Source organism: Notothenia rossii (genome assembly GCF_949606895.1).
Source record: "Notothenia rossii genome assembly, chromosome: 4".
Classification (NCBI taxonomy): domain Eukaryota; kingdom Metazoa; phylum Chordata; class Actinopteri; order Perciformes; family Nototheniidae; genus Notothenia; species Notothenia rossii.
This window is the reverse complement of record NC_136902.1, coordinates 69865504-69880255: the sequence shown is the minus strand read 5'-3', so window position 1 is coordinate 69880255 and position 14752 is coordinate 69865504. Positions and strand designations below refer to the sequence as shown.

The 14752-nt window shown below is 41.2% G+C and overlaps 1 protein-coding gene across 2 annotated transcripts in view; it reads left to right on the top strand.

Annotated features, from left to right (window-relative positions):
• Positions 1 to 3756: 3756 nt before the first annotated feature.
• The window catches only part of LOC307035836 (high affinity cationic amino acid transporter 1-like), a 33881-nt gene continuing 22885 nt past the window's right edge, over positions 3757 to 14752 (top strand). For both annotated transcript variants that reach the window (XM_079675611.1, XM_079675608.1), the window contains exon 1: positions 3757 to 3951. The gene's annotated coding sequence lies outside the window, so the exon portion shown is untranslated. The remainder of the gene's footprint in view (positions 3952 to 14752) is intronic.

The following is a 14752-nucleotide window of genomic DNA, read 5'->3' as shown; positions in this document are numbered from 1 at the left end:
ATCATTTTTCGGCCTGGGTTGTCTGAAACTTGTCAGCAGTTTTTACATTTTATTTACCTATCTTTTGCAGCTCACTTTGTTGGGTTACAGGTAAGGTAAATTTCTGCAATGTTTCCGGTCTCTAATAATAATCAAATAAAGGCAAATGCTTTAATCACTAATTCGCCACTTAGGCTTTTTCTCTAGGGCTGTAACAGCTTTAAGGTATACCATTATACTTAATACTGTAATATTCCCATCATCTATATTTACCGTGTATATGTGGTTGTGTCCATGAGTGTATGGTACACAGGAGCACATATAGTATGTGTATTGCTCATTTCATCATATGACGTTATTTTAAAAGCTACAGTTTGTTAATTCAGTAATCAATTTAAAATTGTATAAGGCTGCTGCAATGTAAACGTATCATATTGTATTTACATGCTATTTTTATTCGGGTTCATAATTCTGCAGTAATAATATGTCTCCTCTCAACCATTTAACAATCATTGTCACTGATAATAATGAACAGATAATAGGGTTGTGATGGCACATGGCTTATACAATATAATGCATTCCAATCCAATTACCATGCAAATGTGTTCACACTGTACACAAAGTTACAAAAACACTAAAGCAAAATGCAACACCACTATCAACACCTCTCTGACGGTACAGCAAATTCAACTGCAAGCCTCACCATTTTCAATATTGCACTGAATTTTACAAGTGTTTATTTGGTGAGTGCATCCCTGTAGATATACCTGCCATGAGATAACTCTGACATAAAACATGTGCTTTATTTAAGAGGTAACCATGGGAGGACATCCTCTGTTTAAACATGCTTGGTTTTTTGTTATGAGCTCACAAGTAAAGATGCCTTCAGGGAAAATCCTGGAGAATGAGACAATGTCGACATCAGAATTGGGGGTCTGACCCAGGAGACTGCACGAGTCGGGAAGGGATTCCATGCACGCTGCTGCAGCTCTAATATAATAGCCTACAATGTGATTATGTTCTATTCTGTGACTTTAGCTTTCCAAAGAAATACTGACTTAGGTCTTGACAAACACTTTAGAAATTAGAAATGTACAATAAATGACATTCCACAGTAAGATAATAATAATAATGTGTTTTATTTGTAACCCACTTCATATTTGAAGACAAATCCCGAAGTGCTACAAGAAGTAAGCATAGAACAATATAAAACAGCACAGAACACGGCAGAATGAATAGTAAAAACAGTATTTAAAAAAAGGGTAGTAACAAGTAAAAGTTCTGGGATAAGATGTTTGTTAGGTCACGTGACATTTTGGGGGAAAATAACAAATAAACCATTGCAGGAAAAAACACAGGGCCATTTGTTGTTAAAATCCAAATTCAAGTAGGCTATAAGACACTTGGATTTGAATGACACATTTCATAAAAAATTGTATTAGAATGACAGAAATTGCATACATGTGAAGTGTTTAAATTCCCTATTCAAATATATATATAATGTCTTAATTCATTATTCACCTGTGCTTTGAACTCATTCTGAGTATTATATTTCAGATCACACATACAGGTGCATTTTCTTTCCTCTTGTGAATAGTCAAGAAAAGCAGTTGTACTCTTCATCGTTGTTTGTGTGTAGGAAGCCTGTGGTTTTAGAGAACAATCACCTCCTGCAGGTTTGAGCACCTGGGGCACGCAGTATTGAAGCTGGTGCTTTTTCAAAACAGCTATTTGTTTTTTCTAGAATAGCAAAACAATCCATATTCAAGCCTCCTATAATATGGTTAAAGATAGTATTTATTGGGTTGTTTGTTAGACATTGAGATGGGACCATTTATGAAGACTCGAGCATCTCAACATTGTAGCTTAAACGTTGCGTTAGTGACACTAAGCACACAATGAAACTAGAGACCATCTTGCAATGGTGTCACACCAGTCACAATGGCAAATTGAGCCAATGAGGGCCCAATGGCTATTTGATTGTGTTGCACGTAACCAGCATCATGTATTACCATAACATTGGAGTCAAGGAGCTAAGTCAACAATACATTTTTATTTTTATTTAAAACATAATTCACAATTATTCAGCCCAAACCGAATTTCTTTGCTCTTTTTATGAGAAAAATGTAAAAAGTTATTTTATATACATGTACAAATATATATTGTAACAACACTAGAGATAGAGCCTGATAGGTATTTCCATTTTGGCTATCTTTGTTTGTATTCAAAGTGCAGCAACTTGGGAAAAGGGTTAAAAATCTTCTTTATGGTTTATGATATGTTTTATCTAGATGGTTAGGAGTATTTGAGGATAGAGTGTTTTCAAATATCACTACAGTATGTATTTACTATTTATTTTTCTGGAGGAAGGATATTATCCCTGACTGGATTGCAAATGTAATACATGAGAGGCACAAACAAAACTTTCTGAAAGCAAGATGAAAACTGATATCAATCTTCTCTTTGGAGTGTTAGAATCAAATGCTTAAGGAGGAATCCTTGTCCCTCCTGGGTCAAACCGATTTGAATCTTTACTTTTATTGTGATATCATTTGTGCCAGGGCGTCTGAGTGGAGCACTCTGGCAGGAGGCAAAGGAGAAGGGACTGCTGTCTGGCTAAGCAGAGTGTGAATGTGCTGAGATTCTTTTTGTCATTACAGCCCGTTCTTCATCTTTATGCAACACTGGCAGAGACTGGCTCCAATGGAGATCTCTGGGACCCACAGTGCCACTTGTTTTCTATTGTGCAAGGTAATTAAATGCATTCTCCTGGTATCTAGTGTCTATTCATTCCTCATTAAACAGCTTGAATGAAAACCATCAGTACTCCTGCTCCAGAGAACCAGAGCTAAATTCATGAGGTGGGAAATTCCCCACCATAAATGTGTAAATATCTTAAAGCAGCAAAATACAGCAATATGTGGTGTGGGGGAGCATGCTTCCTTCTACTGGTCACACAGGAACAGCATTACTTCAAAATGACCAAGTGCACTGACTCCCATTTATCAAGGCTATCCACAATTGGTCCACAGGGTGAGCGGCAGTCAACCATAAATCTAGAAATGTCAGATGAGGCCGCATATACAGCACTTCTCTTACCAATTAGATCTTATTGAGCTTAGATACATACAGTATACGGGCAAGTCAAAGCAAAGAAAGTATGAAGCAGCCCCAGTTTCACACTGATCTCAACAGCCTCTGCAGAGAGTTTCAGCACAGCAGGGCCTCAAACTGATCTGGTTGGAAGGAATCTCTCCATCTCAAGCAGGATGGAGCTTAGTCATGACTGGAGTGGCTTCCTTTTTTATGCTGAGCAGTCTGTAAGGATCTCCTTTGCGTTATAAATCCTGGTGTAGTTTTTGCGCATATATGGGGCTGAAATAAGAGGATCACAAACATGGCTCTGCTCCACAGCCACAGCAGGAAACTCAGAGAATGGAGCGTAACAGCTTTGTTTCCCCGCTGAGACTTTTGCAACTCCTCAAGAAATCCATATTTATGTGTTATTGTGATTGCATTTATGCAACCATGAGAGGATGGAAGGAGCATCAGGAAAGATGTCGACAAATCATATAGTGCCAAATGTAAAATACAGACATGACTATAGAGTGTGTTTATGTTTCTGATAGCATGGATGCCTCATAGACCCAGGAGGGGCTGGAGGGAGGGTGATTTGCTTGTAAAGAGCGCCATCTGGTGGTTATAGGTGGTGCTTGCAGCGAGAAGACAATTATAACCTGATATTCAGCTAATAATAGTTGGGTGGAGCCATGGACAGCAGGGCGGACCTCCCAGTGTCGGTGTATTAGCTGGATTTCCGTTGGTACACGCGTGTATTTGTGTATGGCCAAACAAACCATCTGTCACAAGTTCCTTGCAGAAAAAAGCGGTTTTACGCGACTTTTGTCCACACTTGTGACGCGTAAACTGAAATAAACAAGATATATCACTGATCGGCGTTTTTTAAAGAAGGTAAGACGTTTAAAGTTTATCATTCTGACTTCTTCTTAAGGTTTAGTTCGTTACCCATGTTGCACAGGCTGCAGTTGTTAGTGAAAGTATGCACAGCGTGGTTGCTTCTCAGCAATGCGTATTCTGTCCTGGAAGTGCACATGTGGTCTGAGAGGAGGAAGAAACCGTCCGGCTGATGCAATATAAGGCATGGTCGAGCTGCTGCTGTACTTCAGAGCAGAAGTTAAAGTAGCCCAGTGCGGCTCGAAGATCTTCACTAATGAAACATAGAATATAGAAGTGGATCAGGAGTCGTTTTGTGTGGAGGTTAGCAGTTTGAAAAGCCTGAGCGGTGAGCCTGAGGAGAGCATTGCCTTTTATAGAGAGTGCCATTTCCACTGCTGCTGTGAGTGAACTCACATGAACCTGCAGTGTAAATAAAGGAACATGCCCCATGATTAACTGTAAGGAGGACGAGACTTTACAGCACCTCCTCATGGACTGCTGCAGAGCCCAGGAGGTGTGGTCGCTCCTACGGGGCATCGGCTTAGAATTCAATGTAGAATATGTCTCAATCATTGTATTCTGGATGAGGGGATAGACAATAAACACAGGGAGCTTTTTCAGTTGGTAATTTGTATCACATGTATAAAAATCTGGAAGACAAGGTGCAAAATGATACTAAATCAGACGATCATAAACAGTGGCACCATCGTGAAACAAGTTATTACTGAACTAAGGAGAAGAAAAACCCTGGACAAATCCCAGACTAAACCATGGGGCGTTTTGAGTCTGTGACCGAACTGAGTCTCATTGGATTATAAACGTGCTCTCTTTATGTTATTTATATATTTATTCATTGTGTGTTATATGTATTATTAATGTAACCTTTGTATATCATGTACTGCCCAAATAATATAAAATAAAGTTTTCTAAAAAAAAAAGAAGTAAATAAAGGACATGTAGTGCAGATTTTTCATCCTTCTTAGCAAGTTTCCTCTGGTTAAATAAACAGTTGAATTAGGGAAAGACGGAGTTAAAGTCGGTTAAAAGACTTTGATTACATTATGTTTTTAAAAAAAAATCATTTAGTCACTATGAGGAGCTGTAAGTGTGTATCAACCTACAGCAGTTGGCATTTTATTGCTCCAAACATCTTTCAAAATTGTAAAACTTCATGCAAGCCTATAGTTATGATTTGTACGTTTTTAAACAACTGTCTTTATGTAAGTTTAGCATGAATTGTGCAGAGTTAAGGGAACATACTACAGGTGAGTATGGTAAACATTTGAAGTTAGTTATCACTATAACTTCCCTTTTTATTTGATTAAGGCACATATTTGTTGTATTACGGGCTATAAATTCAAATTAGAAATGTGGATATGTTGGACTCCTTAAACTACTTTCAACAGCCATAAAAGGTACATTTGATCAATACTTGTTAAGAATAAAATGCTATATAAATCAGGCTATGGAAAATGTATACAAATACCCCCTCTGTAAAAGAACCTTTAGTATACAGTATAGATGGGAATGCAACTGAATTGTGCTACTGAAATGTGCTACTGAAGTGGAGATATCTGGCTCTGCAAATAAGACACAAACTCATTTTAAGAAAACTACATACATATGATTTTGCTTAACAGAAAGGTGACGTAGTGTAACACAATTACCTAGGCTATCCCCATGTTCCTTCCACAGCTTAATGCCTATATTAAGACAATTCTTTTTCGTCTATTTTCTGAAATGTTTCTATTTTTAATTTGCAAACCACACATTGTGTAACTCTAAAGTCTGGACTTAGGATAATTCTACTGAGACAAAGTGTAGTAGAATCAACTCAACTTAATGAAAACACGTTGTGAAGCAAAATATCCCAAACTCTCAAAATGATGTGCAGTGCATTCAAAACATATATTTTACTGTAGTGTCTCACCTTAGAAACAAACTAAATCCAATGAATTATTCTAATCAGTTAGTCATAACCCTGAGTATCTTCATTCAATATTATGATTAATGTATGCTTTACAAAGTTGATGTTAGGGATTAGTTTGCATTCACATTTTCCTCTTAAACAGTGTGACATGTTGATCGTTGTAAATAGTTTCCCCGTCTATCCTGGCTAAAAAGAGATATGTTTGTAATGCGATTACAATGTAAGACCCATACTTAAAGTCTGCATGCCTTGCTGTTGCTAAAGGCAAGGCAAGGCAATAAATAAACAAACAAACACAGCAGGTACAGAATACATGAATAAAAGGCATACTGCAGTGTGAGTATGAACAGCTCAATTAAAAGCAGCGGCAAATAGATATGTTTTTAGTCTGGATTTGAAAATAGGAAGTGCGTTTCAGCAATTCGGGCAGTTTGTTCCAGTTTGTCGGGCATAATAGCTAAACGCTGCTTTTCCATGTTTAGTTCTTATTCTTGGAACAGAGAGCAGACCCGACCCAGAGGACCTGAGACTCCTGGATGGTTCATAGCTATGCAGGAGGTCGTCTATATACCTCAGTCCTAAGCCATTTAGTGATTTAAAAACTAGCAATAGTATTTTAAAATCAATTATTTGGTCGACTGGAAGCCAGTGTAAAGACTTCAGAACCGGACTGATGTGATCCACTTTTCTAGTGTCAGTGAGTACTCGAGCAGCAGCGTTCTGAATCAGCTGCAGCTTTCTGATAGATTTTTTAGTGAGCCCTGTGAATACACTATCTCAGTTGTTGAGTCTACTTTGTAGTCTGCCGACTGAAGCTCTGCGATTACTTTTAATTGGTCTTTCTTTGCTCCAAAAACAATGATCTCAGTCTTTTGTTTGTTCAATTGGAGAACGTTCTGAGTCATCCAGTCATTGATGTGCTCAATGCACTTGCTCAGTGTTCCAATCGGAGAGTAGTCTCCCGGTGTAATTTCCAAATAAATCTGGGTGTCGTCTGCATAGATGTGATAGCTTAGATCGCTGTTTTTAATAATTTGAGCCAGTGGTAGTATAATGTTCTTATCCGGACATAAGATCCGCAGACTTAAAGCTCCTTACACACCAAACTGACACCAAAGAACATGTCCCGGCTCACGTCGCCTCGCGTCTCCTGCATCTTGGCCATGTTTCGCACTGGAACACACCGCAAAGACTTCAGCCGACTGCCAAGTTGCACGTACGAACTGCGCATGCGTGAGTGGCAATAACTCCCCTTACCAGCAGGCGATGGGATCGTTCCTCTTTTTGGCCTCGGGACACACAAATTTGCAGAAGTATTCAAAGGGAAGGAAACGCTATTTGTTATCTTCTTTGAAACTCGAGCCCTTGGACAACCAGTTTTTCTGTGATCGACGAAATATGATAATCGTGAGGTGTCCAAATATGTCAAACCTGTGGGATAACCATCTTCTTTGGCACCGAGGATCTCGGACAGCAAGTCACCCAGCTCACGGAGCTTGATGTGGTCTCGGTTGTTGAGTTTTGGGAAGCTCTCTAACCGCTGAAAGAGTGACTTCTCCATTATCTCTGGGGCAGCGTAACAGTCACGAAGACGTTCCCAAGCTTTGCGTAGCACTTCTGTTGGATTGCCCACATGCACTGAATGTATGCGTTTGACGTATTCACATGACTCTTTACCAAGCCATTTTTTCACCAGGTCGAGCTGCTGAGCTGCACTTAAATGTATGTCACTAATTGTGTCTGTGAATGAGGAGTACCATGCCCGGTAGTTTTCTGGCTTGTCGTGAAATTGGTACAAGCTTGCGTTTTAGGGATGTCCCGATCCGATTCCGATCATTTGATTTTGACAATTTGCCGATACCAATTTTTCCCGATCCGATCTTTATGCAATGCATTAAGAGACATTATTTTTTAAAAAGCATAAAAGTTGTCCCTTAAGGTTATTTTTTTTAATTTAAATTGGATATTCTATCCAACATGGCTATAGCTTCTTTTTTTCACAGGAGCATTGGATCAGTTCAGTTGTGATGCATTGGATCAAAACAAAATCAAGCTTGTCAGTACTCGTTAGCTTACTGCTACAATTAGACACTGCGCCCTGCCCACTCTGTTGCCAGATTTGAGAGAAATAAGCAACCAGGTCTATGAAAACAAGCCCCAAAGAAGCAACACATACATGATGTTGTGTAATTTGAAACCAAAACTAAGGCCTCAGGATGACTTTAAGACTTGAACATGGTCATTTTTGTTTTGTAACATTGAATATACAAATTTTTTTCAAAAGTATTTATTAAAAAAAAAAAAAAATCCCGATCCCCGATTTTTTTTCTCCCGATTCCGATCTTTTGAAAATCATGTGATCGGCTCCAATCCCCGATCACGTGATCGGATCGGGACATCTCTATCGCGTTTGTAAGATCTCGCCTGGCTAAGTACTGAGCCAACGGTTCTGCTACAGGTCAAATCAAATCGGGTTTTATTTATAAAGCACATTTTAAAACGATTTTTAAACGAGCCAAGAGAGGTATTTAATAGTAATAATATACTTGCTCCAACTGAATTAAAAACATCTCTGAGAAGGCGAGAGGGAATGCTATCTGAGTTGCAGTTTGTCGGCCGCAGGTGCTTGACCACATCCTAGAGAGAAGAGAGGGATACAGGCTCAAATTGGTCGAGGACAGCAGGTCACAGGAAAGGAGCAGGATCTGGGGTAGCACTAGTGTGGGCTAGCCTAAGAGCAGCCTAAGGAACTTATCACAGAGAGTAGTCGATGGCACAATTGGAGAAGCATCACAGGGATTAATGATCGACTTGAGGACATTAAAAAGAACCTGAGGTTTATGGCTGTTTTTGGAGATTATCAGAGAAATGTGCTCTGTTTTGGCTGTTTTGACTTCTGGTAGTCGGAAAGACAAGCACGAAGGATTTCTAAGGAGACATGGAGTTTATCCTTTTTCCATTTTCTCTCTGCGCGCCTGCAAGCGCGTCTGAGGGCACGAGTACAGTCATTTAGCCAAGGCTCTGAGAGAACTTTGGTGCGTCTAAACATAAAAGGAGCAACAGAATCCAAAATTAGTGTACATGTCGAGTCAAACATGGAGATAAGCTCATCAGCATTAAAAGCACAGTTCACATCTAATTTTACCGATCAGGGAAACATTAAAAACATCAGAAAACTGTGAGGCAGTCAAGGGGTTAATCGAACGCAGACGACGCGCAGGAGCACGTGATTCGACTCCTGCGGAAGGGATCGAGGTTGTAAACAGAACCGGTAAATTGTCTGAGATACGCGTTGTTACACAGATTTCATTCACAGATACAGACAGTCCAAACGATAATGCTAAATCTAAAGTGTGTCCTTTTTCATATGTTGGGCCAGCTACGGACTGAATGATACCGAAAGAATCGAGGAGATTTAAAAAAATCCCTAACCAGAGGTTTGGACTCGCAACACACATGGACATTGAAGTCTCCGCAAATCAAAACACGATCATATTTCACCACAATCCCGGACAGAAAGTCAGCAAAGTCATTTACGAAATCCTTATTGCACTTTGGCGGACGATACACGACTGCGCAGAGTATAGGCGAGGACGGGTTGAGTTCAAAAAGCTGCAACTCAAAGCTAGCATAGCTAGTTACAGGGTGAAGCAATCGGCATTGGAGGCTAGCTCTAAACACTGATGCTATTCCCCCACCATTTCCGGTGGTACGGGGAGAGCTGAAGAATGTACAGTCAGGAGGAAGAAGTTCAGAGAACGGTGTATACTCGCCAGCATGGACCCAGGTCTCCGTCGGAAACATAAAATCCAGATCACGAGAGGTGAAGAAGTCATTTAGCAGGAATGTTTTGTTTGCTATCGACCTAGCATTTAGCAAAGCCATGCAAAGTTTTTGCTCCGGGCCGGCCGAAGGTGTAGTGCGTCTCAACGGACGAAGATGTGCGTGTTGAACGCCGCGCGGGCCGGGAGCAGTCGGACGGACAGGAGGAGCTGCCAGCGGGCCCAGCAGAGGACATAGCTCCGGAAAGAAAGGGCGAATCCATCGATCCCTGACATGGCGTGCAGCGGGAGGGCCATGACATCCGAGACGTGGATAAGTCCCAGAAGAAGCCGTCAGGTATGCCTTAAGATGGACCAGTGCACCACCACGCTTTCCTTGACGTCTAAAGCGCTTTCGGTGAGGCAGGATGCAGGGGAACCGGCGCAGGTAGTTTGGAATATCCGACAGTAGAGGGGGGGGGACGAGTTATGGTTGCCAGATGTAGGTTTGGGCAGCAGTATACACTCCAATGAGGGTCTGAGGTGGAGGAGGGCTTGGCGATCCTAGCAGAGCAGAGACATTCTGACATACATAAAACAAAAGTAGGGTCGCTAAAGGCAGAGAGCCGAGGGGGCGGCCAGCCGACACAGGCGCCATCTTGGAAACTCAGTCTACAGGTCACAGCTGTCAAAGGAGTACAGTGAATGACAGGTGTTGAGATAGCTGGAGAAGCTTGTCTCGGGATAAAGGGCTGAGCGTGCACATTTATTCGTTCTGGTGTGTACGGTTGGGATTTTCCATCCGTGTACTGAGATAAGTATGGTTGGTTGTAACGGTCAGCTTTGGTAGGAAAAGGTAAGTGTACATCACTGGCTGCTTTAAATTCTGTTTTAAGGCTACTTAATGGTGGTGGTTGTACGATGTCTTCAGAAGGTGACAACTGAGGTATGAATCCTTCTTCCAGCTCCATGCGTGGCTGGCCCATTTCACGTGAATGTTGGGAGTGAGCACTTTGTTTCAGTGCATTTTGTTCACGGATATAGTCACTTATAGTTCCCGTTAGCAAAAATGTGTGCCGATCACCCTGTCCGTTAGGATTTAAATTGGACCTATCGTGCTATATTTGAATAACATAGTGTTGGACCAAACCTATATAAGGCATATTTATACTTTTCATTTTTCAAAATACCAATCAAATCATGCATTTTAGCGATTCCTCATTTCAATCAATTTAACACTGCCTTTCATGCTTGGATTCAGTGAGAACAGCACCATCTGGTGGCCTGAAATATGTACTACAGCGTCTCCAGCGCTTTGGAACAGCAATGTCCTTGGCTGACTCCTCCTGATTGGTGGAGTTGGCCCAATAGCCGTAGCGCCACTTCTGTGACGTCATAGAAGTGTTCAAATCTGGATCAGATCCGTTGCAGCCCCTTTTTAAGAGATTTGGGTATGGAGGAAAATAGAGAGGGTTGTGTTTTCTGACACTTGGTGAGTTCCCTGGAACACCGGGGACACATTCATGTATAAAAGACGTACAAAATTGCATTTTGCATGATAGATCACCTTTAAATCTTCCGGACAAATTGGAAATTTCCCGGTCAAAGGTCTTCTTTGTTATTTATTGAGCTTTAAAACAAATTGATAACAACTCTGTATTAAGAATGAAATTATCAAGGCATTCAGTTGTATCTTTTATTGAAAAGTGACTTTTAATAAAAGTTCAAACAAGTTCTGCCAATATCGTGCGTAACGGAAAACAAATAAATATAGCCTATATTACGCAAGCCATAATATAATAAATAAAAAACCCATGTTCTTCAGCTTTAGGCCTACATATAGTTGGACTAAAAGAGTATAGGCCTGTCGTGAGCATTTTAATAAAAGCTTGCAGCTGCCGACTTCTTATCAAATAGCCTTTAAACAAATTGTAACACAAACTCTTTGACAAAACTAGAGCAAAATGCCTAGCTTATTATATTTTAGCCTACTTTCTGCGCTTTTTCAGACCTGTGAAGTGGGTAACTGCGGATTTAAAATCAAAGGTCCCGAGTGTCTCTCCACAAATGGCAATGCGCATGAGCCGTGTGACCTTGTTCTCGCCTGCGCTGTTTTTATTCTGTTCTGTAGAGAGAATCCTCTCTCTCCCGGCACACTGGAGACAGGGATCATGCATGCTATCTTGGCCAGTGTGGCCCACTCAGGATAGATGTTGCCTAAATCTCTTACGAGGACTTTGCAAGCCGTTAAGAAATGCAAGCCTCCATATCCGCGGAATGCTGTCATCACAGGGATGGCATCTCTGTGGGCGCTTGTGGCATCAATGAGAGGGGCACTGGCTTGCACTGATTCATCCTCGCTGGCAATCCCTTGGCCAAAATGACCAATAATGGTTCTGAGGGCTGGTTCAGCGTATATTTGAAGCACTGAAGGGACGGAGAAATAATGAATTGTTTTATGTAACGCATATAAACACATTTAAATAATTTGTGACACCATTTTAGGAAGGCCTACTTACCACTTTGTGCATTTGGGATGGGTTCAGGACGTCAAAGCTAGTGATAATACTCAGGGACTCTTCAGGAAAGCGGTTGTGTAAAGCACCTACAAGATGTGTAATGCAGCGTACGCGGACATTACTGAAAGCCTGCCGGGACCAGTCATCTGCGTGTGTCACATTCACATCCCTGTACATGCCATTTTGGCAATCTGCCTGAAACCTCTCTTCTTCGGGACCGGGGGGAATCCCTCAACTGTGTGAGTGCCGCAACTGATGCGTGAACCATTGGTCGGATTGTGGCCAGATTGACATCCTCTTTCTGGAAAACCAAATTCAGTTTGGTCATAACAGGTAGCACATCAGCCAGTGCGTGAGTCCAGGCGATGAAGCAGTATGGCTGGATTTGACCAAGGATGCCTTTTTGCTTGGGCATTTAATTAGCTTATTCGTTATTCTCGCGTCCAGGAGAGAAGCTTTAAAAGTAAGAGACAATGGAGTCTCTGAGAAAGGTTCAAATGGGTACTTTAATTAAAATGGCGCGGTAATGTTACAAGCAGAGATATTGTTCAGTGAGAAAGAGAGGAGCTGCAGCTCCCTCCTACAGTTGAGGCCATCCAGAAAAAGCACATAAGGCTCCGTCACCTGATTTATATATCTCATTTGGCTCCTCCTCTTCAATGGCGGCTGTGGCGTAATCTTCCGCCCTCCTTTCACCAATGTCCGATATTGCACATAACAGAGGATTTTGACATTTTACATTTAATACATAACTAAACACGCCTTTTCTCCTCATATTCTCTTTCATAACTTTTCATTTATTGCATTTTAACGGCTCTAATCAATACTTTAATAATACTAGAAATACTTTACGGCAGTTATCATTTACGGTGGTCCCGGATGTTGTCATATGCTACCCACGTCTGTAAACAAAACTTATTAAAATAAACTGTACCTTCATTTAATATTCAGCAATAATAATATCTCGACGTCTATAGATGTAGTGTAAAATCAGTAGGTTTCGGTGTGCAACACTCCGTGTCATTTCGCTTCTAAATTCACCTCTATAGGAAAAGGATATTAGCCACATGCTAAATGCTAACCGGCGATGAAGGATTTTCAGAATAAAAGCTTGACATCAGACATTGTGCGCGAGAACTTCTGGTTTTTCAGTATAAAACTTTAAACTGATGGTATGTTTAAACTAAATTATGCCATAAAACATTGATTTTAATTTCTAACAATTTCCTCGAACAGCCTCTTCATGTAGCTCCATCACCAGAGCAGGCCAGTTTAGCTTGATACCCTCCACTGCCCTGTGCAAGGATAACCAGTGGACAGCGCACTGCTGCTTTAGGCTTTTCACATCTTCATCCCCGAGCGCTGCTGTCATTTGACGGAGGCGATTGGTCCTGCTGGCTGAGTGCTTGTAAAATGAGTAGCCTACACAGAGGATACTTTGCGCTTGTAAACTCCTACTTGGTCCACAGCTTTTGCAGCATCTAGCGCGGCCAGTGCAGCTCGGTGGGCAACACAGTGCACCTGAATGCAAAACGCACTCTCTCTCTTCAGAAGAGCACCAACTCCAGCATGTTTGCCCATCATTACACTAGCTCCGTCTGAGCCCAGGCCAATGACGCTTGACAGTTTCACATCCCTCTCGCGGAGCACCTCATCCACCTTGTCAAATATACATTGCGCTGTCCCGGAGAGCACGTCATAGTTTCCCAAAACACACGTCTCCACTTTTCCTTTAATTTGCAAATTGGCGTATATTATCAGCTTTTTGTCCACAGTGATATTAACCGTCTCGTCAATGATTATTACTATAAAGTCACTCTTTAGTTTTTCATCCAGCTGCTCAGGACTTCATCTACGGCCTTTTCCATGTCATCAACGGAATCACCGTGACGATAAATTCCATCACCTGTGGCAAAATCAGGAGTCTTCACTTCTCGTAGTAGCTCAGTCAACCCTGCATACTGATTACCTGCAATGTCGTTTTTAGCCATATGAAACACTACTTTTAGCTGAGTACATAAGGCGCGTTCACACCAAGTGCTTTTCCCACAAAGGTTCCTGAGAACTTAGTTCTAGAGAACTAAAAGATCACGTTCACACCAATATTAGTTCCTGGGGGAGGATTAGGCAAATAAAGCCGCTGACGTCACTTCTTCTTCTTCTGCTTTGAGTTTACTGGCTGGCCGCAAACAATTTAAAGTTGCAATCCGCCAAAAAACCTAGAGAAGAAGAAGAAGAAAAACTTCCGCTTCCGCTGTATGCATGCGTCTGTTTACCTTCCGACCTCAGGTATGGAGTTGACTGAAGTTGTGGTTTTGGTGCTCGTGTTATACAGCTTCGTAACTGAGTTAAGCCAATCCACAAATACAGCATGTTGCGTATTGCATAACCTGTGTGAGCGTCGTGGTGATGAGTACAGGTAAATAGGCCACAAAGTTATTATTTCGATTCATAATTTGATAAATGCTTTAATGATGGAAAATGATTTATATTGCCATGGTGAATATGTTTTTGATGAAGTGATTGTTTAATTTTATATCGTATATATGATCTGTTTCCGTGTACCTTCCGGTGTGTATTTAAGTGAGGTAATTGAGGACAGCCGG